The sequence below is a fragment of the Molossus molossus genome, unplaced genomic scaffold, assembly GCF_014108415.1.
Source record: "Molossus molossus isolate mMolMol1 unplaced genomic scaffold, mMolMol1.p scaffold_m16_p_15, whole genome shotgun sequence".
Lineage (NCBI taxonomy): Eukaryota > Metazoa > Chordata > Mammalia > Chiroptera > Molossidae > Molossus > Molossus molossus.
The window spans coordinates 76,680,460-76,703,074 of record NW_023425350.1 but is presented as its reverse complement, the minus strand read 5'-3'; positions in this window follow the sequence as shown (position 1 = coordinate 76,703,074).

Sequence of the window (22,615 nt, the reverse complement as noted above, 5' to 3'; positions counted from 1 at the left end):
TTGGTGTTCGGTAAACTTTGGGTTATGATTCTTGGAACACTCTAACCCGACCTGCAGATTGATGCTGAAATGACCTTGGTCTCGTCATCAAATCCCAGGCTGGGAACAGCTGGGCCCAGGGAGGCTGGCATGAAGGGAGAAGAATGCCCAGATCCTGTGGGACTGCCATTACCTGCTTCCTGAAGACGGCCTGGCCTTCCCTCGGCTCCCTGGGGCCGAGGCCCGGGGTCACCAAGCACATGCTGTCTTCCTGGCGCGGACACCTGCAGCTTGCCCCTCCGCGCACTCCCTCCCCGTTTTCTTCCACTGAGTGTTGGACTTCCAGCAACGGGCCCCTTTGCACTGCTGTCTGCTTCGGTGTGGCCACCAAGGCACTCTCCGGGGACCAGAGTGGAGAGGAGAGTGAGGTTAGCTATTTACTGCCTGCAGGGTCTTGGGTGACTGTGGAGTAGCCTCGAGTGACTGGAGTAGCCTCGAGGACTGGGGAGTAGCCTCGAGTGACTGTGGAGTAGCCTCGAGGACTGTGGAGTAGCCTCGAGTGACTCTGGAGTAGTCTCGAGGACTGTGGAGTAGCCTCGAATGACTCTGGAGTAGTCTCGAGGACTGGGGAGTAGCCTCGAGTGACTGTGGAGTAGCCCAATGCACAGTTCCTCTCAGGACAGGCTTTCTTACCATTTTCTTCTCTTGGGTTTCAGAATCTGGTCCCTCCCCTTAGCCGTTCAACCAGGTAGGTGGTAATAGCTCCACTGTTACCCTGCGTTTCTGAACTGTCCCCATGTGGTTTCCCTTATCTGTTCATGTCTTTATTAACCCTTCCTCAACTGACCCTAACCTGAATGGGCCATCTCTCTGCTGCTGGGCCCTCACTGATGTCAGGAGGTCCCCAGGCGTGCAAGGGTCCTGCCCGTCTCTGCTCTCCTCACTGCTGTCGCCCCGGTGCCTGGACCGCACCGGGCACATAGGTGCCCAGATGTAGCGAACGACTTCTTGAGTGGCTGATAATAAACAAGCACTCCTTCTTGCACAGATGGTGGCATCGTTTACGTGAAGGAGAAAAGACCACTCTACTCTTCATTGTAGGAAAGGCTAAAATGCCCACGAGGGACACGCTCTCTGACTTGGAGAGCTGTTTCTTCTTTTTCATACTGTGGTAAAACATACTCAGAAGACATTTACCAGTCTAACCATTTTGTAAGTCTACAGTTCAGTGGCATTAAATATATTTGCACTGCTGTACACCATCAGCTCCATAACTTTTCATCTTCTCAGACTGAAGCTCTGCACTCACTAAACGTGAACTCCCACTCCCCAGCCCTTGACAACCACCTTTCTTCTTTTTGTCCCAATAAACGTGATCACTCTAGGTAACTCATGTAAGTGGAATTAAACAGTATCTGTCCTTGTGTAACTGGCTCCATGTTGGAGCATGGGTCAGAATTCCCTTCCTTTCTAAGGCGCAGTAGTATTCCATTGTGTGTACGGCCACGCTGTTCATCCATCCATCCCCGGATGGACACCGAGCGGCTTCCACCACTTGGCTGTTGCTAACGATGCTGCTAGAACATGGGTGTATAAATATCTATTTGCGTTTCTGCTTTCAATTATTGTGGGTATATGCCCACAAGTAGAATTGCTGGATCACGTGGTAGAGAAACACATTGAGTGGCTGCCACCCACACGACCAACCAGGGCCAGGGACAAACTGCAACCGAGGTACGTGCCCTTAGCAGGAACCGAACCCAGGTCTCTCTGTACTGCAGGCCGACGCTCCAACCGCTGAGCCAAACCAGCCAGGGCTAACTTTTTTTTTTAATCCTTGCTGAGGATATTTTTTTCCCATTTATCTTCAGATAGAGTGGGAGGGAGAGAGAGAGAGAAACATCAGTGTGAGAGAGACACATCGAGTGGCTGCCTCCCGCACAACCCTGACCAGGGCCGGGGACCAAATTGCAACGGAGGTATGTGCCGTTGACCAGAATCAAACCCGCGACTCTTTGATCCGTGGGCCGACACTGTAGCCACTGAGCCGAACCGGCCAGGGCTGCTTTTAGCTTCGAGGAGCCGCCACACTGCTTTCTGCAGCGGCTGCACCATTTACCAGCCCCCAGCAACGCGCGAGTGTTCCGATTTCCCCACATCCTTCCCAAACTTGCTGTTTTCTGCTTTTATTTTTTTTATAGGGTAACCATCCTAATGGGTGCAATGTGGTATTTCATTATGGTTTTGATTTGCATTTTTCTAATAATTAGTGATGTTAAACATCTTTCCGTATGCTTATTGGCCATTTGTGTATCGTCTTTAGAGAAATGTCTATTGGAGTCTTTGTCCATTTTAAAATCAGCTTGTTTGTTTTTCCCATGGAGACTTGTAGGAGTTCATCTCATATTCTGGATAGCAGTTCCTTGGTAGATATATGCTTTGCAAATATTTCCCATTGGTGGCCTTTTTATTCTGTTAATAGTGTCCTTTGACACACAACAGTTTTTAATTTTGATAAAGCTCTGTCTATCTGTTTCTCTTGTGTTGCTTGTGCCAAATCTTGAGACTCTTTTGGGCATCGTTGCAGTTGGGAAACACAGCATCTTTCACTGTGAGACCCGCCCAGCACGCTGAGTCTGCTAGCAGAGCCTTGGGCCACGGGGTTGGGTCAGCTCTCCTTGCAGACTGTGACGTCCTGATGGCAGGAAGCTTCTTCTATTAATCCTGGGCCTTGCAGAGCACTTCACAGCACAGAGTGGAGGCTGAAAAAAATGTTTGGTGAGTAAATAAAGGGTAACTGAATAAATGTCTCCAGGTAGAGAAAAAGTGGCCGCTCCCCAGGGCTGGAAAGCCTCAGGTCTGCCGTTTTCAAAAGCTCTTTCTTTCTTTTCCTCATTCCCTGTTGTTCTGAGAGGTTGCTTCTCAGTGGGACCTGGCTTTTATGTAATTGTTTGCAGCTTAACAATACTGTCTACAGCTCTCAGTCAGTGGCCTAATTTCCCTCCTTCTTTAATGAAAGGGACGTGTCTTCTGTGGGCAATTGTTGATTTATTGAGTGACCCAAACCGTTTCTGTTCCTAACAGAAACCAGCATAGACAAGCTACCTGCTGAAGGTGAGGAAGGAACATGACCAGCTACTTCTGAGTAGGAAATTAATGTCATTGCCCCTGGTGTGTCCTTGCTAATTTGGAGCTGAGTCTCATCCTGATGTTCTCGCTCGGTGGACAGCCCTCCTCAGGACACCCAGTCCAAACGCCTTCCTCTCCCGTGCGCCCCAAGCCTCTGGGAACACAAATTCAGTACAAGATCAAAATAGGGAGCATTCACTCCACAGTAAAGAAAACCTACTGAATGAAGCTTAAATAATTGTTAATTACCTTTTTCTATTTTTTATTCTTTTGAGAGCTTCTGGTGTCACTGTCAAATAAGGAGTAGCTGGCACCAAAGCTCAGGAAAAAGTAATGGGAGAAAAACATGAAATTAAGAAAATTCTGTCAATTAAGTTTTTGTGCAAACTGGGAAAAGGCTATCATTATTAGTCATTATTTGATGTTAGCAGTAGAACATTTCGATAAGGCTTATAAGTCTTGTCCTGTTGGAGGAAGTTTGAAAAGTCTTGACATTCTGGCAAGAACAGGGCCTGGGTCTGGGTCCTCACAGGACCTATCCCCCTTCCCCTGTGGTCCTGCACAAGTCATGAAAGCAGTTTTAACCCCTATTTGCTTCTGTAAAAGAGGGATGTCATGAAAAACGCCTCACAGAGCTGCTGGAGGGTTCAACGGAACAGCGTCCGTGAACCATGAAGTATGTGCTCAGTAAATCACCCACCTCCGCTACTGTGCGTGGTATTTGTTGTGGACGTAACCGTTTAGGGGCAGAGTTATTGTTAGGCAATTACCAATTTAAATAGCACCAGTGGTAGACCAGATGACCAAGGCCCTGTGAACAGAAAAACTACTTTTTTTTTTTTAATAAGACATCATCTCCTTTATCCACTTATTCCTTTGTTAGATGTGTGTGGGCCTTGAGAAAGGAGCTGGCAGCAAAGGGTTTGCCCAGCTTGGCCCGGGAAGCTTGGCCTGATTTGTAGTTTGCTTCTTCTTTCATGACTTATTTCAAATTATTCCAAGATGTTTGGGTCGGTTTGGGTGGGGTGTTGAGACCTCATCGGTCAGTGTTTGGGTTCCCCACATGACTGGAAGCCCCACGTTTCATCCACGCTGCCCAGCACACCACCAGGAGAGCCCTGCGCGCTCGCTGACCACTGGCCTGCATCTGGGAAACAGCACTTTGCCTCATCGGATTCCGCATCATTTCCTCCTTCTCAAGACCCAGATAGGAGCGACTGAGGCAGGACGTGGAATGTTTGCTAGCTTGGATTTCTTTCCACTTTATTGGAACTGGAAGTGAAGTGTGTCCTTCTCTAGGTGCTCTTCCCCCACGGAAAAGCCAAGGGGAATGGCGACATGTTTGGGGAGAAATCTGCAGAATTAGAGGATCTGTAAGAAATTGTGGACAGACGGCACTGTGAAGCCCAAAGGAAGTGAGAATCAGTGGAACCCTGTGTGCTGAAGAGGTACGAGGCCCTTCCTTACCTTTTATCACAAATTTCTCAATTTTTATTCCCTGTGGAAAAAATCCTTTTCCATAGATACTTACAGTTCAGAATCCCAGAGGGCAGAGTCTCCCATCCTTGCTGCTGGGAAGTTTTTATCTGATGACAAAACAGAAAACAGGTGCTGACTGTTCAGAGAGTGGATGTTAAAGGGGGCAGGTAGGCCACCCACCCCCACCTGTTATCACAAGGCCCAGAGCCCCCCGACTTCCAAGAGGGGCAACATTCTAGTCTTCACTTTGGAAAAACAAATTTTCAGCACAAGCATTTTCATGATTTGCTCTCCTCACTTTTAGAGATGCTTGGCAGTCAAGATTAATGTCTTTATCACACAAACAAACAAATGTGCCCTGGCTAGGTGGCTCAGTTGGTTGGAGCATCGTCCTGTACACCCAAAGGTGGTGGGTTCGATTCCCAGTAGTGGGTTTGATCACCAGTCAGGGCACCTGCAGGAGGCAACAAATCTCTCTCTCTCTCTCTAAAAAATCAGTTTAAAAAATGTTTTCAAAAGTGCTGTCCCCAGTATTAAAAAACAAAATTCAGCTGAGTACCTTTCAAAGATCTTATTGGCTTTATTCAGTGGTTCATGAACCAGGCAGTGTCCAGTCTAACAGACAGGAGCTCCGAGCAGCTGTGCAGAATGAAAGTCACACTAGCACAAAGCAGATTGGTCACGGTCACTTTCCTTTAGGGGACAGCAGGGGCCCATCGGGTGAACGAGGCACTGGTACGGATTAGGTGATTCCTGACGGGTTCAGATTCCATCTGTGGGAGGGGCTGAAATGGCATTTAAGTTAAGTCTCTGTTTGGTGACATGGGCTTAGCGTCAGCGACTCCGTGCGGGGCCTGTTCTCTTACCGTTACCTCGAGGCTGGACCCCTCCCGGCAGTGTGATCACCAGGGGGCGTCGCCCCCGGAAGCCCCGTCCCCGCTGCCCCGTTTCTTCAGCGTGAGGGACCAGCACACGCGGGCTCCCCCACAGGAGAGGGACTGCTGACCGGCTCAGCCCTTCCTCCGAGCTCACCAGGTTCCTGTACTGAACCCCATGGGGGCCAAGACAGTGCTGGGCCCTGGGGACCGCGCTCAGAGGTCGGAACTGCCGTCTCCACAAGGGCGCGGACCTCGGCTGTGCTTGGACCCGGCCCTGGTCGCGGTCCTGTGGGAGGCAGCCAGTCACCGTGTCTTTCTCATCATGCCCCCCCCCCCCCGTCTCATTCTATCTGAAGATCAGTGGAAATGGACAAATGAATATCCTCAGGTGAGGATTAAAAAAGTAATAGAAGGTAGAAAGGCCTTGGGAGTGGGGTCGGTGCGAACCGGGATTTCCGTGCACTGATTCCTCCGAAGCAAACAGTGCTGCGATCCGGGACAGGCCGGGCATTTCCAGAAGGGCGGGGAGAAGTCGGCAAAGGGAAGGACGCCTACCTGCGTGCAGCTCCGAGCTGCCAAGTCCCAGCAGCGCTCCAGGGCGGCGCTCACCAGAGCTGCTCGCTCATCTTTGCGGGCCGCTCTTTGGGACCCAGTGTTGCCTTAGGCCCCATGCAAGGTGATTTCGCCCTGTTTCAACACCTCGCTTGAGGCCTGCGACGTGCAGGGCAGTTCCTGGGGCCGTTCCTGCCGTTTGCAAAGGCACACAGCCCGCAGAGCTGCGGTGAGCTGAAGGCCAGCAGGCAGGGACGAGTACCTCCGGCGGCACGAGGCTGGCAAAGCTCAGGGCCGGGCTGCGCCACCCCCGGGGCAGCGGCGGCCTTGGCAAGGCTGAGGCCCAGAGAGGTGGGGGTGACCGGCGTGCAGATGGGAGGAATCGGGTGAGGCAGGGCACCCGCGGGCCTCTCGTGGGGACCACAGCACTTGACCATGAAGGCAATAGGGTTCATTGCACACTTGGGGTTTTTAGTTTTTTTAAATATTTTACTATGTGAATGTTAAAACATATACACAAATAGAATAGTACAGTGACCTTCCTCACACCTGTCATCAGACTTGAGAGTTATCAATATGCAGCCAGTCTGGTCTCATTGATATTTTCAGCTGTCTCCCTCACCCCCTTTTCGAAACCAAACCCCAGATACCCTGTCATTTTAGTTGGCAGTTCACCATGTATCTCCACGAGAAAAAGACTGTTCTTAAACACACCGTAATGTCAACATTACAATTTACAAATTAACAAGGATTCCAATAGGATCTAATATGCAGCCAGTTTTCACATTTCCCCGGTTAGCACAGAGACCTCTTTTCATGGTGGTGTCAGATCCACGTGGATGATAAGGTCTGAAGTCTTGTTAAAGAAGCAGTTGCCCCCCGCCCCGCGCTCTGGCACGTACTGAAGAAGACGGGGGGTTGGTCCTGCACTCTGGGCACTGCGAGGACGGGCTCACGGGCTGGCACGCTGGCAGCCTGGGAGGTGGGCAGAGCCTGAGCACGGCGGGCATGGCAGCAGTCCGGCTGGGAAGGAAGGGTGTGCCCAGGCTGAGGCTGACCGACAGAGAGGAGGATGTGTCTGAAAAATATTTAGCAGTGGAGCCAGAGACAGGTGAGGGAGCGGAGGAGTCGCCTCATGGCACCCAGATTTCTGGTTTAGGCAGCTTGGGGTCCGCACAGGGTCATTAAACAGGGGGAGGGGTTGGATGTGGGAGGGGAAGGGCAGTGTTTGATTAGGACACAGTTTGCTTATTTAAACAAAGACTGAAACAAAATACACACTGATGGGATACAAGACATGGTACCCCAAAATATGATACCTGCGCATATTGAATACTTCAAGCAGAAAAGACATTGAGAAATGGCATGTGCAATAAGGACTTCCTGGCCTTCCCTGAAACAGGTCCTAAATCTTCCTGCGAGAGGCACCCCCTGGAGCTGAGAGAAAGGAGCACCCTTCTCTGGGCAGACGAGGGGCACGGAGGATTTGGGCAGAGCAGACCTTGCCAAGTTGCCCCCAGTTTCCTTTACTTAGCTCATATTCTTTTCCTATCATATCTTTCCACAACCTTCCACTCTTGACCAAAGCTAGCATAAAAACACGCAGACCTAACCATTTCTTCAAGTCTGTTTCCTTGTGAAGGCTCCCATGTCATGTAACCTACGTATTAAATAAATCTGTGTGCTGTTCCTTATTAATGTGTCTTCTGTTATAGAGGTCACAGTCAAGAGCCTAGAAGGCAGGGGAAAAACATCTTCCTCTCCTGCAACACAAGCACAGAATGACTGAAACAGAACAGCAGCTTATGTTTAAGATGTCCAGGAAGGCTCGCCACCACGACCACCTGGCTGGTGCAGTGGAAGGAGAATGTGCCTCTTCCCTTAAGGTCACGACCCACAAATTCCCCATGTCCCTTTTGCTCCCATGTCTTTGGCTAGATTTAGTCATGTGGCCATACCTCACTGCAGGGAACATGGGAAATGCTGTCCTGGGCCCCGCTGCACTCAGGGGCTCTGCTGCAAACGCAAGGAAGGGGGCTGGGATAGGCGGAGGGAGTCTCCCCAGCAGAAAGCATGCTTGCTTTGAGGCATATTGAGTTTCAGGTGTCCATGGGGAGCTCCTTGCATCCAAGAAGAGAGATCTCAGGGGAATGGTGGACTGAAGGTTCATGATTTTCATTAGGAAGCCAAAGGTAATTGATCAAAGAAGAAACCCAACAGTCCCAGGGCGATCATCACGTGTCATTTGTGGGTCCATTGGAGAGAGACAAGGCTGGAACCAGATTATTTGGGAGCTGTTATAATGACCTAGAAGACTCTGCAGGAGATCTAGCCACAGAACTTAACAGCTGATGAGACAGAATGGAAGAGGCAGAGGAAGGAGTCAAAGGTGATGCAAGGGGCCCAGTCTCAGTGCCTGAGAGTGAAGATGCCATTTGTAGGAAACGTAGTCTGAGGAGGGAAGATCTCTAAGGCGTGAATAGGGGCTAGGTGGAGAAGAAGAAGATGCTCTTGGTTTCAGATAGTTTCATGTGAGCTGCCAGGGGTTGTGGAGGTGACAATGACACGGATGTGGTGAAGGCCCAGGCACGGTGTCAGAGATCAAACCAGAGCCATGTGACTTTGATCAAGTATATAACACCTGTGTGCTCCCATGTCCTCAAATATCAAATAGGAGTAATGAGAGGACTCGTAAGGAGGATTGCTAAAAGCGTGTGAGGCATGCACACAGTAGGTGATTGACATGTCTTTGATTTTATTATTGCAAAGGATAACGGAAATTTTGTAACTGGCAGGTAGAAATGCAAGCCAGAAGCTCCAGTAAGGGGTTAGAGGTAAAGATGTAGGGGTCCTCAGAACAAGGTGGGGGGGTGTAAGATCCCCAGAGGAGAAGCTGGGTGGTGTAAGCACATACTTGGGGAACATGCATGTCTGGGGAAGGAGGCCCCAGACCCTACTGTCCCCCGACAGCTGTGCACGCCGCACGAAGATACTGCTTTTACAGCTCTTACCAGCCATGTCACTTTCTGATTGTTCCATTAAATGTGTTCTCTGTTAGACTCCATGAGGGCAGACCATGCAAAACCCCATCCCCTGCTGCACAGCCCAGCACAGAGTAGTTTGAGGGGTTTGGGTGGGAAGGAATATTTGCTGGTGAAGGACCCTACAAATGGAAGAGCACCCGAGGAAGAAGAAAATGCTGCCAAGACGTTGAAGGGAGAGGGTGGGCTAAGCTTGACCTGGCTTCCTACAGCAGCCACACTCTACTCTTAGGCATATTAAACGGCAAAACAGTTTTACTGAGAGTAAATTCTTGAAATGCAGTCAGCCGAGCAGTTCTAATCAGATGAGCAAGTGAAAAATGAACAGCTAATGTCTGGAATGGCTAATCAGAGGCCAAAAGAATAAACGTACATGGCTTTCCTCGAGCAGCCGGTCAGTCGCCTTCCAGGTGCACATCCATGGACCTCATAAGGACATCCAGTGCCTCTGAGCCCTTCAGAATGCCAAGTGTTTCGTGAACGTGATAAATGATACTCGGGCACAGAAATAATCTTACTTCTCTTCAAAGAAGGAAGAAGGCACAATTGGGCATTTGGTGTCCTTCACGTGATCCACCATTGTCACGGCAAATGCAGAAGCTCCCACGTCAGACTTGACAACGTGACTATAAAAGTCTTCAAGTCTGACTTCCGGTCAAGATGGCGGCGCAGGTAAACGCGGTATCGCGTCCTCCCACAAGCACATCAGAGTTACAACTAAACTGAACAACCATCATTCAAAATAGCCTGAAATCGGACTGAAAGCAGTATCTTCATGTGAAGTGCACAGCTGCGTGGGGACAGTAGTCCTACGACTACGGAATTAAAGCAGCAGCCACATGAGACTGGTAGGAGGGCGGAGGGGACGGGCTGGTCCCACACCCACATGTGGCGGATAAAAATCAGGAGGACACCTCGACTGGGAAGGTCCTTCCTGAGGAATGAGGGTCCCCGTCCCACACCAGGTGCCCCGCTCAGGGTTCCAGTGCCAGGAAGAGAATCCCCATCACTTCTGGCTGGAAAAACCAGCAGGAACTGAGGCTCAGGGAAGCTGAGGCGGCTGGAGCCCCAGGCAGCTCCTTAAAGGGCCCGCGCACGGACTTATCAGACCCGCTCCCTCTGAGCTCCAGCGTCAGGAGGGCAGCTCAAATGGCACCAGAGACATACAGTCGTCCCTCGCCACTTTGCACTTCTACTTTAGTGGCTTCATTCTATCGCAGTTTTTTCAAATACTATACTATACTTGTATAAATAAAGAATTAGACTTTGTGGAAATTCATTTATCGTGATAGAGTCTGGAACTGATTAACCGCGATAAATGAGGGCCAACTATATGGGGAAGAACTGAGTTGTTTGGCATTGGGGTGAGGGCTGGAGAGGCAGCTTTCTCCTGGACAGATGTGCTATCAGAGGCCTTTGTTCCTTTGGTGAGCCCTTCCCCCACAGGGCAGGCAGAAGGCCACCGTATCTGGGACTCCAGCAACCTGGCTCATACTGTTGGCCCCACCCTGGTGATTCTCTGAGGCCCCGCCCACCCAACTTTCAGGCCCACCCAAGCTGTTGCCAGTGGCTTTACCATAGGATTGGCTTGTCTCGGATGCTGCTTCAGAGTTTCCTAAATTCTTTCAAACAAGCAGCATCTGGTCTCAGTTAGCCCCATACCTCTCGGTAAGTGGCTCCAGGCCTGGCACTAGAAGCAGCCAGCCTTGGTTTACAACTTGGCTTTTTCTGGGCACCTCCAAGCCCAGCAAAAGAAGCAGCCATCTGTAGATCGCTTTGTAGCTTATGCCTGGTGGCCCTGGGTAGAACACCAGGCAGTGGCTGACCTGACCCCAGAGCCAGCACACCCAGTGGACAGCTTCAGAACACGGCGAAGCACCACCACCCAAACACCTCCACAAGTGACACACTCAAGGAATGGACTCAGTGGGTACCAGAGCCCTGCTGAAGTAAGTCTTGCTCTGTCTGGTGGGCCCTGCACAGCTGATCCTCCAAGGTAGTCAGTGGATTGGGGGCACAGCCAATCCTTGCAGCTGATCAGCCTGAGTAAAACTCTCTTATTGATGTGCCAACAACAATCAAGACTCAATTACAACAGAAAGGTGTCCTCACAAGGGGTGCACCTCGAGGGCCCATCTAGGAGATCAGGGAGGCTGTGCCATGGGACCTACAGGGCACCTACTACAATGGGCCACCCTAGGAAGCCCAGGAGACATAGCAACTCTACCTAATACATAGAAACAAACACAGGGAGGCACCCAAAATGAAGAGACAAAGAAACATGTCCCGAATGAAAGACCAGAACAAAACTCCAGGAAAAATAAAAAACGAAATGGAGATAAGCAACCTAACAGATGCAGAGTTCAAAACACTGCTTATAAGGATGCTCAGTGAATTTAGTGAGAACCTCACTGAATTTAGAACCTCAGTGAACTTAATGAGGGCCTCAAGAGCATAAAAAAGGACCAGTCAGAAATGAAGGAGGCAATAACTGAAATAAAGGATAATGTACAGAGATTCAATAGTAAAGTAGGTAAAGCCAAGAAGCAAACCATCGATTTGGAATATAAGGAAGCAAAAATCACTTAATCAGAACAGCATAAAAGAAAAAGAATCAAAACAAAATGAGGATAGTGTAAGGAGCCTCTGGGACACCTTCAGGCGTACCAACATTCACATCTTGGGGGTGCCAGAAGGAGAAGAGAGAGAACAAGAAATTGAAAACCTATTTGAAACAATAATGACAGAAAATTTCCTTAACTTGGTGAAGGAAACAGACATATAAGTCCAGGAAGCACAGAGAGTCCCAAACAAGATGAACCCCAAGAGGCCCACACCAAGACACATCATCATCAAAATGCAAAAGGTTCAAGACAAAGAGAGAATCTTAAAAGTAGCAAGAGAAAAGCAGTTAGTTACCTACAGTAGAGTTCCCATTGTACTGTCAGCTTATTTTTCAAAAGAAACTTTACAGGCCAGAAGGGAGTGGCAAGAAATATTCAGAGTGATGAAAAGCAAGAACCTACAACCAAGATTATTCTATCCTGCAAAGCTGTCATGTAGAATCGATGGCCATATGAAGAGTTTTCCAGACAAGAAAAAGCTAAAGGAGTTCATCACCACCAAACCATTATATGAAATGTTGAAGGGTCTTTTTGAAGAAAAAGATAAAAAATATGAACAAACAAAAGGTGCAGCCACTGTGGAAAACACTATGGTGTCACCTCAAAAAATTAAAAATTAAATTGCCATTTGACCCAGTGATCCCACTTCTAGGAATATACCCTAAGAAGCCTGAAACACCAATCAGAAAGAATATATGTACCCCCATGTTCATAGCAGCACTATTTACAATAGCTAAGATCTGGAAACAGCCCAAGTGTCCATCAGTAGATGAATGGATAAAAAAGCTGTGGTAAAAAAGAAAGATCTCTTATCCTTTGAGATGATGTGGAGGAACCTGGAAATTATCCTAAGCAAAACAAGCCAAGTATGGTATCTGTACAAATACCATATGATCTCACTTATTTGTGGAATTTAATTAACATAACAGTCTGAGGAATAGGGTAGACCCAGAGACGTGGAAGTACAGTACAGACTGACAACCCTCAGAAGAGGGGATGGTGGGGGGAGGGAAGAGATGAACCACAGAACTTATATGCATGTACGCATAACCATTGAACACGAACAACAAAGCCGGGGACAGGGTGGGGGGAATGGGGAGGAGGGTGTCAATGGGAAAAAAAAGGAGAAACATCTGTAACAAAAATAAATTAATATTTTTTAAAAAATGGAAATAAATACATATTTATTGACAATTTAATCCACAAACAAAATGAACAAGCAGAACAGAAACATTCTCATAGATACAGAAAACATTTTTTGGTTGCCAGATGGGAGGAGGATTGGGGGAATGGGTGAAAAAGGTGAAGGGATTAAGAAGTACAAATTGGTTGTTAGCCTGACAAACCTCAAAGGGAAGGGGGTGGGGGGAGCGGGAAGAAATCAATCAAAGAACTTCTTTTAATTTTTTTTTTATCCTCACCCGAGGACATTTTTGCATTTATCTTCAGATAGAGCAGGAGGGAGAGAGGGAGAGAAACATCGATGTGAGAGAGACACATCGACTGGTTGCCACTCACATGACCCCAACTGGTGCTGGGAACAAACTGCAACCGAGGCACGTGCCCTTAGTGGGAACCGAACCAGGGACTCTCTGGTCTGTAGGCCGACGCTCTAACTGCTGAGCCAAACCGGCCAGGGCTAAACCAAAGAACTTATATGCATTTATGCACAACCAATGGACACAGACAACAGTGTGGGGAAAGGCAGGAGTGGGGAGGAGGGGATCAATAGGGGAAAAAGGAGGAACATCTGTAATATATTCAATAGTAGAGGTAAGTTTTTAAAAAAAAGTCTTCAAGTCTATCATAGAATGAGAGCAGAAAGGGCCCTTAGAAACCATCCACTCAACTTCATGACCTCATCTTAATGATGGTGAAACCAAGGCCTTGAAGGAACCAGCAGATCAGAGAGAGAACTTTTGCTGATCATCTGTGTGCCTGGCACTGCACTGGCTGCTCCCCCGATGTCCTTCATTTAAGCCCCATAAGTATTTTCTGAGGCTTGTTGAAAGGACTCATATGTACATCTCACTCAGTGACATCATCTAACTTTCCAAGCCCTCATTTGGTGGCAGAGATTGTCTCAAACCCCAAGTCCATAACTGCTGTCCCGGGCAGGGCAACAGATTGTGCTGTGCTGAAGCCCCGTACTGCTGTTGTTCAAAGTTACATCCTGTTCATGCCTCGTGTTCGCCATGGGTGAGCCAGGCTCTTCTCTCTCACCTTCATGCAGGGATGAGTGAGGGACCCAGACTGCGGAGGCTCCACGGGCCCAGAGGGGAACGGCGGCAGTGACTCACTGCCCTATGATCAGCCCAGAAGCGTGCACCTCCCATTCCCTGGCCAGCGCAATCGCTTGCTACACCCAACTTCAGCGGAGCAGAGAAGGCAGTCCTGGTGTGGCTGGAGACCAGCTGGAAATATCTGGCGTCCTGCCCCAATAGCCACCCCCCGCTCTGTCCACTGCCCCCAGCCCCCCAGAGACGGGCTGGGGGGCTTCCTGGATGTCACGGCCCCTTCATGGCAGGGTCCGCCCACCCCCTCGTGCACCGCACTGCCTGCTTGCCAGCCCCTCCTCTGCCTGGCTGCAAAAGAACAAAACTTTATTCTTTCTTTTATGGAAATTTATGTAAGTATTCTGGCAAACATGTATAGACCCCAGACCTGAAAGTTAATATGGAACGAGAACTAAAATGTTAGGCTATAAGTTATCATAAAACAGTATTTGGGTTTCCCCAGAGTCTTTTTAAATATTTTAATTGATTTTAGAGAGAGGGAGAGAGAGAGAGAAACATTGATAGGCTGCCTTCTGCAGCCCCCTGCTGGGGATCGAGCCTGCAACCCAGGCATGTGCCCTGACCCGGAATCGAACCAGTGACCTCTACAGTGCGTGGGTTAATGCTCAACCAACTGAGCCACACCAGCCAGGACTCCCCAGATTCTTGATGTTAATGTTTATTTTCTGCTTGATGAATGATGGTGGAAAGACATTCTTTTCTAATCTATTTCTTTTTCCCCCCTTGCCTCCAAACTGCATGCAAAACTTTTACATTACTTTAGTTTGAAATCAATTTAAGGAAGTAAAGGATCTTCCAGAATAGCATTTTATAAATCTGTGTGAGTGGGTTATTATAAAAACTTTTCAAACATACACAAAAGTAGAGAGAATTGTATTGTGGTATTTTAAAATGTGTCTGCAGGTCATTTTACCCACCTGCCATCAAATGTGGAGTCCATGCCCCCTCCCCTGTACCTGGGTGGCCTTTGTGACTGCCTGGACCAGAGAATGGAGCGGAAATGATGCTGTGTGCCTCAGACTAGATTGCAGAAAGCAGTGCAGCGTCTGCATGGCGCTCTCTTGGGACATGCAGCTTGGGAGCCCTGGGCTACCATAAAATAAATCTAAGAGCTGTAGGAAGGGAGGAAACGTTCTGTTTTCTTTCAACCTATCTTAGATTCCTTGCTTGGGGCCCGTCAATTAGACCGACAAACAGAAGCGAGTTAACATGTGCAGCAGACACACACTGGAGAATTCGGCAATGGGTAACTCAAAGAAGGAGTCAGAACTTGGGCTTATGTAGCATGTTAGCAAAGAACAATTTCATAGAAAAGTGGTAAGACCAGGGGAAAGGAGATACCAAATACTGTTTTATGATACCTTATAGCCTACAATTTTAGACAGCAAATTGCGAGAAGCAAATATATGGGAAAACGAAAGGTCGGTAAGGGCTAGTTTAGCAAAGTTCCTGTAGATTGCACCGGTGCCTTGTCTGGGCTGCCAAGGGTCCAGAGTTGTCTCTGGTGATTAACTTCTGTCCTTCCTGGTAGAGAGAGGAGGCGAAACACCTTTACAGATTTAAGTCCTGCTTTTAGGCAAACAGGAGAAAGGCAGAGAGCTTTCCTTGTATCTGCTTTTTCTCAGTCGCCTTCAGTTCAAAATAATCCTTATGCCAAAGTGGCATATTTTGCTACTTTTCACTGTCATACTGAAGAATGGGGGTGGGGGGAGAGAGAAGCCCAAGGAGCCCCAGCTGTTTGAGTCTTCCCAGCCCAAGCACCGGGCATGTGCATGACTGGACCTGAGCTGCTCCAGTCCAGCCATCAAGTGACAACTAATCGCATGAGAGCCACAGTAAGCAAGAACCATCTTAGCTGACCTCAGTCGACCCCGAGAACCTTGGGAAACAATAATAAAATGACTGTTGTTTAAGCCTCTAAGTCTTGGTTTGATATTAACGGAGCAATAGGTAACCAGGAACGTATAACAAACCCCGTGTTCATCATCCAGCCTCAGCATTCATCAACTCACGGCCAATCGTGTTACAGTGATACCTCGGTTCTCGAACATAATTCGTTCCAGGAGGACGGTCGAGAACCAAATTGTTCGAGAACCGAAGCAATGAACCCAATAGGAAATAATGGAAACTGGATTAATTCGTTCCAAGCCCCAGAAAATGCCTATTTACTGGCCTAATTTGTATATAATATGTAGAAAAACATAAGTCTCAACAAGAAATAAAAGTGTACAGTATGTCTAAGGGTTAAATTCAGTGTAAAGCGTGACTCTCTCCACAAAGCGTGACTCTCTCTCTGCACTCACACTGATGACACGAGCAAGGCGCGCTGGGCCGAATGAACGCCATTCGGCTCAACTCGGCTCATCTCGGAAGTTCAAGTTCCAAATATTTGTTCGGATTCCGAGACAAAAGTTTCTCGAATCTCCTGGTCGAATACCGATTTGGACGAAATCCGAGGCGTTCGAGAACCGAGGTATCACTGTACATCCAAACCCCACCCAATTGCTCCACTTCAAATTATTGTGAAGCAAATTACACATGTCCTATCACATCATTTCATCTGTAAATACTCCAATATTTTCTAAAAAGATAGACTGTAAATATATATTTAACCACAATATCCATCTGTTATGGGTTGAATTGTGTCCTCCAAAAAGATATGTTGATTCTAATCCCTGTTTCTGTGAATGTGACCTTATTTAGAAATAAAATCTTTAAGAATGTAATCAAGCCCTGGCCGGTTTGGCTCACCAGTTAGAGCATCAGCCTGCAGACCAGAGAGTCCCGGGTTCGGTTGCAGTTTGTCGCAGCCCGGATGGGGTTGTGTAGGTGACAGCCAATTGATGTGTCTCTCTCACATCGATGTTTCTCTTTCTCTCTTCACCCTTTTCTCCCTCCTGCTCTATCTGAAGATAAATGCAAAAAGTGTCCTCAGGTGAGGATTAAAAAAAAATGTAATCAAGCCTTGGCTGGTTTTGTTCAGCGGTTAGAGCATTGGCCCCCAGACCAAAGATTCGTGGGTTCAATTCCATTCAAAGGCATGCACTGTAACTTGGTTGCAGTTTGGTCCCCATCCCTGGTTGGGGTCATTTGGGAGGCAAGCAGTTGACGTGTCTCTCTCGCATCGATGTTTCTCCCCCTCTCCCTTTCTCTCTCCCTCCCATTCTATCTGAAGATAAATGGAAGAATATCCTCGAGTGAGGATTTTTTTTAAAAAGAATGTAATCAAGTTAAGAGGAGGTCTTACTGGATTAGGGTGGGGCTAGTCCAGTGACTGATGTCCTTGTAAAAGGAGAGGAATTTGGGCACAGACACAGAAGCAGAAGGGAGAATGCCGCGTGATGGCGAGACAGAGGTAGTCGTTTCGCATCTATGAGCCAAGGGACACCAAGGGCTGCCCCCAGTGCCAGAGGCTGGGAGGGACAGGCCAGGTGCCCCCTCAGGGCCTCGGGAAGGGACCAGCTCCGACCACACCTTGATTTCAGGGATCTGGATTCCGCACTTCTGTTGTTTGAAGGCACCCAATTCGTGGGAAATTGTTAGGGCAGCCCTAGGAAATGAACAGACCATCCAAGAAACATTCTGTCTTAACTTGAAAATTAGGCGTGTTCTTTTCCTCTCAGTCATTAACTCGTCCTTCCCGAGGGTTTCACAGCTTCTCGTCGTATGTGGAATTCTCTTGTACCTCAGACAGCAGAAGGTCATCAACGGCACTGGGTCTGTGGATCCTGTTCCCTTTGTCCCTCAGTCACACGGCCCCTCTATAAGCAGCTGTTGCATGGACCCCGTTGAGGGAACTCGGCCACCGTCGCGTGTTGCAAAACAGAAGTGGTGACAGGGAGAGCACGTGAGGTCTGGCCCCGGCCAGGCCAGACTCCTCTGGGGCTGCCCCATCTGGCCGGCGAGGCTCTGGGGAGTGGCTTCTCTTGTCTGCGCCTTGTTCCCTCCGCTGGAACAGGGGACTCACCCTTGTGCGTGAAGGCGTCACTGGAGGAGTTGATGATGGTTCACGAGAGTGCGGCCTCGCGCCTGGTGCTTCGAAGCACTTTCTGTTTCCAAGAACCAAGTGGAGGAAGAACCAGGCGGCTTGGTCTCCTCAGATGTTGCCACAGCCGCTGCCCGTGCTCAGAAAGCAGGAGGGTCCTGCCTTCTCCAGGTCCAGGAGGAAAAGGGGCCCGTCTCAGGAGCTGCCCTTGGGAGGTCAAGAACAGTCGGGCCTGGTGTGGTGTGGATGGAGGGGCCCGAGGAAGAGATTCCAAGCAAATGAACTGCAATTCTGCCTTAGGAAAGTTAGTCCTTTTATCCTGAGCTTTGTGCTTGCATCTTCCAGAGTGTGAGTGGTAACCCATGAAGTCCCCAGCTCCCTTGAGAGAACGAAAGAGTTAGAGTGCTCCCCTGGGCCTGGAGGGCCCGGGCTGGGGAGGGGGTCTGGGGAGGGGCACCGGCAGCGGGAGGGGCAGCAGTTCCGACAGGCCCGCACCAGAGGCTTCCCGCCCTTTCCTGCCGGGTGTGCTGGGGTTGGTTGAAGCACAGAGCTAGTGGAATGGGCTGCAACCTGGGGTTAAGGTGGTCCTTGCACTCCAGGCTTTAGGATGTCCTCTTCCTCCTGCCTCTTCTGCTCGGCAGCCAGGCACCTGCGCAAGGCAATCCACCTCCTGGACTCTGGGTTCCTCACGCGCCGAATCGGGGTGTCCGGCTGGACGAACCAGAGATCTCTAATGTCCATGTGTCGCTAACTAGAGCTCTGGCTTTGCTTTCTTGGCCAGATGTTGGCCCATCCACTCCTGATGTTCTTGGCATCAAGGAAGCGAAACCTAAGCCAAAGGTGGCTTAAGCAATAGAGACACTTGATTAACTCAAGGAACAAAAGGTTCACAATCTGGAGCTAGATCGACAGCTTACTAATGTCCCCCGAGGTCACATCCTTCTGCTCCGAGTGCTCATCTGGTTTTTCAGTCTTGTGTCTCTGCAAGAGCACAGAATGGCTTGTGCTCCCCTTCCCAGGCTTTTTGAAATTGAATTTATTGGGGTGACATTGGTTTGCAAAACCATACAGGTTTCAACTATACAACTCAATAAAACATCATTTGCACACTGCATTGTGCGCCCATCCCCCCAGCAAAGTCTTTTTTTATCTCCATTTTATCCCTCTTTGCCCCCCTCCCCCTCCCCGCACTCTCCTTTCCCTCCGGCTGTCACCTGTTGTCTGTGTTACATATGTGTATCTCATGCCCCCAGCCTGCTGCCCCCCGACCGCTGGCAGTCTGTTCCAGGTGTCCACGCCTCGGTTTCTATTTTGTTCCTCACTTTCTTTGGTTCATTAGATTTCACATGTAAGTGAGATCACATGGTACTTGTCTTTCTCTGACTGGCTTATTTCACTTAGCACAATCTTCTCCATGTCCATCCATGTTGCTGTAAAAGGTTAAGATAGCCTTATGGCTCAGCAGTATTCCACTGCATAAATGTTCCACAGCTTACTTACCCATTCATGTGCTGGTGAGCGCTTGAGCTGTTTCCAGATGTTGGCTGTTGTAAATAACGCTGTGTTTGGGTTTCTTAGGATATAGTCCCAGAAGTGGGATTGCTGGGTTAAAAGACAGATGAAATTTATTTATTTATTTATTTATTTATTTATTTATTTATTTCACTGTTATTATTTTTTAATCTTCACCCAAGGATATTTTTTCCCATTAATTGTTGGATAGAGTGGGAGAATGGAAGGAAGAGAGACAAAGAGACATCGATGTGAGACAGACACATTGACAGGTTGCCTCCCACACAACCCAGACTGGGGCAGGAATTGAACCTGCAACTGAGGCACATACCCTTGACCAAAAATCGAACCCATGACTCCTCTGTCTTCAGGCCAATGCTCTAACTGCTGAGCCAAATCAGCCAGGGCTACTTTTTAAATTTTTTTATGGTTTTTAATTTGGAGAGAGAGAAACACCAGTCTGTTGTTTCAATTATTTGTGCATTCATGGGTTGATTCTTGTATGTGCTCTGACCCAGGACTGAACCCGAAAACTTGGCACATTGAGAGGACGCTCTGATCAACTCAGTTACCCACCAGGGCACGCAGTTCCATTTTTAATTTTTTGAAGTATCTCCATGTTTTCCACAGTGACTACACCAATCTGCATTCCCACCAGCAGTGCACTAAAGTTCCCTTTTCTCCACATCCTTACCAACAGTTGTTTGTTGATCTATTGATGATAGCCATTCTGACACATGTGAGGTGATATCTCATTTAGTTTTAATTTGCATTTCTCTGATGATTAGTGACATTGAACATCTTTTCATATGTCTATTGGCCATCTTTATGTCTATCCAGGACCTTTGTCCATTTTTTAATTGGGTTGTTTGTCTTCCTGGTGTTGAGTTGTATAAGATTTTATATACTTTGGAAATTAACCCTTTATCAGATGTATCATTGGCAAATATGTTCTCTCATACAGTGGGTTTCCTTTTCATTTTGTTGGTGATTTCTTTTCCTGTGCAAACACTTTCAGTTTGATGTAATTCCATTTGTTTATTTTTTTTTCTTTTGTTTCCCTTGACTGAGCATATATATCAGCAAAAATACTGCTATGAGAGATGTCTGACATTTACTGCTTATGTTTTCTTATAGAATTTTTATGGTTTCATGACTTACATTTAAGTCTTTTATCCATTTTGAGTTTATTCTTGTGTATGGTGTAAGTAAGTTGGCGGTCTAGTTTCTTTTATTTGCATGTACCTGTATAATTTTCCCAACACCATTTATTGAAGAGACTGTTTGCTCCACTGTATGCTCTTGCCTCCTTTGTCAAATATTAATTGACCGTAGAGATGTGGGTTGATTCCTGGGCTCTCCTCTGTTCCACTGATGTATACATAGATGCTTGTTTTTATGCTGGTGCCAGGTTGTTTTGATTACAGTGGTTTTGTAGTATAGTTTGATACCCAGTTCTGTGATACCTCCAACTTCATTCTTCTTTCTCAAGATTGCTGAAGCAAATAGGGGTCTTTTTTGTTTCATATAAATTTGTGGAATATTTGTTCTAGTTCTGTGAAACGTGCCATTGTCATTTTAATAGGAATTGCATTAAATCTAGAGATTGCTCTTAGTAGTATAAACATTTTAATGATGTTAATTCTTTTAATCCATGAACATGGTATGTGCTTCCATTTATTTGTGTCTTCCTTAATTTCTTCCTTCAGCATCCTACAATTTTCTGAGCACAGATCTTTTACTTTCTTGGTTAAATTTATTTCTAGGTACCTGTCTGGAGCTACCATGTTATTCATGGTTTGTGGCTGTGTCTACCAGGCCTGGGTGTGCATGGGAGGGGCCATCTGTGTACAAGTGTTGGCTTCCTTCAGCTTAGAGCTTGGCTCACAGGGGAAATAGGAGCCCCCACCCCCACCTCCGCCGCCGACAATGTAGCTATGCAACCCACCTGTCTGAGTCCTAGACAAAAGCCTCCCCAGGAGACTGTCCTCCAAAAGTCCCTTCTCTGTGTGACACTCCCAACCCCTGTGTGACTGAACTCAGCAGGGTGGGGCCACAGAGTGGTAGGGTAAGCCCAGAGATACAGAGGTTAGGAGGGTGCTGGCTGTGCACTTGAGGTGGAGAATAGCCCCTTTCCAAAGCTTCACAGTTCAACAACTGTCTGAGTCTGTGTCAAGAGCATCTCCAGAAAACAGAGCCAGCAGATCCCTCTGCGGGACCCAAGCATGGAAGAGTGAAGTCACCAAGAGTTGGAGGACTGGGCAGTGCACTCCCCAGGCTGTTGCTGTAACAGCAGGAGTGCTCGATCCTGGGAAGGTGGTGTCTGTGTCTCTAGCAGACTCCCTTGTCTCCCAGGCAGACTGAATCCCCCTGATTTCACCACCACATGCTATGCGGGCTCCTCTCCCCATCTCTGTTGCTCTGGTTGGATATGTTTGCATGGGATTGAGACTGCATGCTCCTGGGGAGAGGGAGTTTTGCAGCTTAGATATTCGTCTTGCCTCTCAATTGTTTCACATGGGTGTGGAGGCCAGCCCTTTCCTCATCTCGGCCCTTCCTACCAGTCTCTATGTGACTTCTTCTGTAAATCCTTGGCTACACTGTTTCAGTTCAGCTAGCTGTCAGTAGTTATTCAGGTTGATTGCTCTGAATGTAGGTGCAAATCTAGATTGATGCTGGGAACCCACGAGTGCAGCTTCCACTTGCTCTGCAGCCATCTTAGAGGCTTTCCCCCTCTTGATATTTACATGAGAGCACTAATCTTCCCCACAAGCACCCCACCCCACTCCCCTTACATGGCATTGTCCAGGGCTGAGTCATAGGTCCCCCAATCCGGGGCCTAGCCCACTTGTCCGGATGTCCAGGTTTATCTGGACCAAATCCAGGTTCTGCTGGCAGAAGAGGAGAGATCACTGGTGAGGAGGCTGCAGCTTATTGACCCCAATCAGTCATATCCAGGGCTTCTCTGAACAGCTCCCGCTCAGAAGCAGTGTTATAACAGTGTTATTCCTGTGGAAAAGAAAGTTGATTTCAGGGTAATTTCTTTACAAAGCCTCTTCTGGGAGGTTCCCCTGGATAAACGTGGGGTTTGCCTCTGGTTTACTTCCTCACCAAGCGAGGTGGCCTCGTGAGGGGCCTG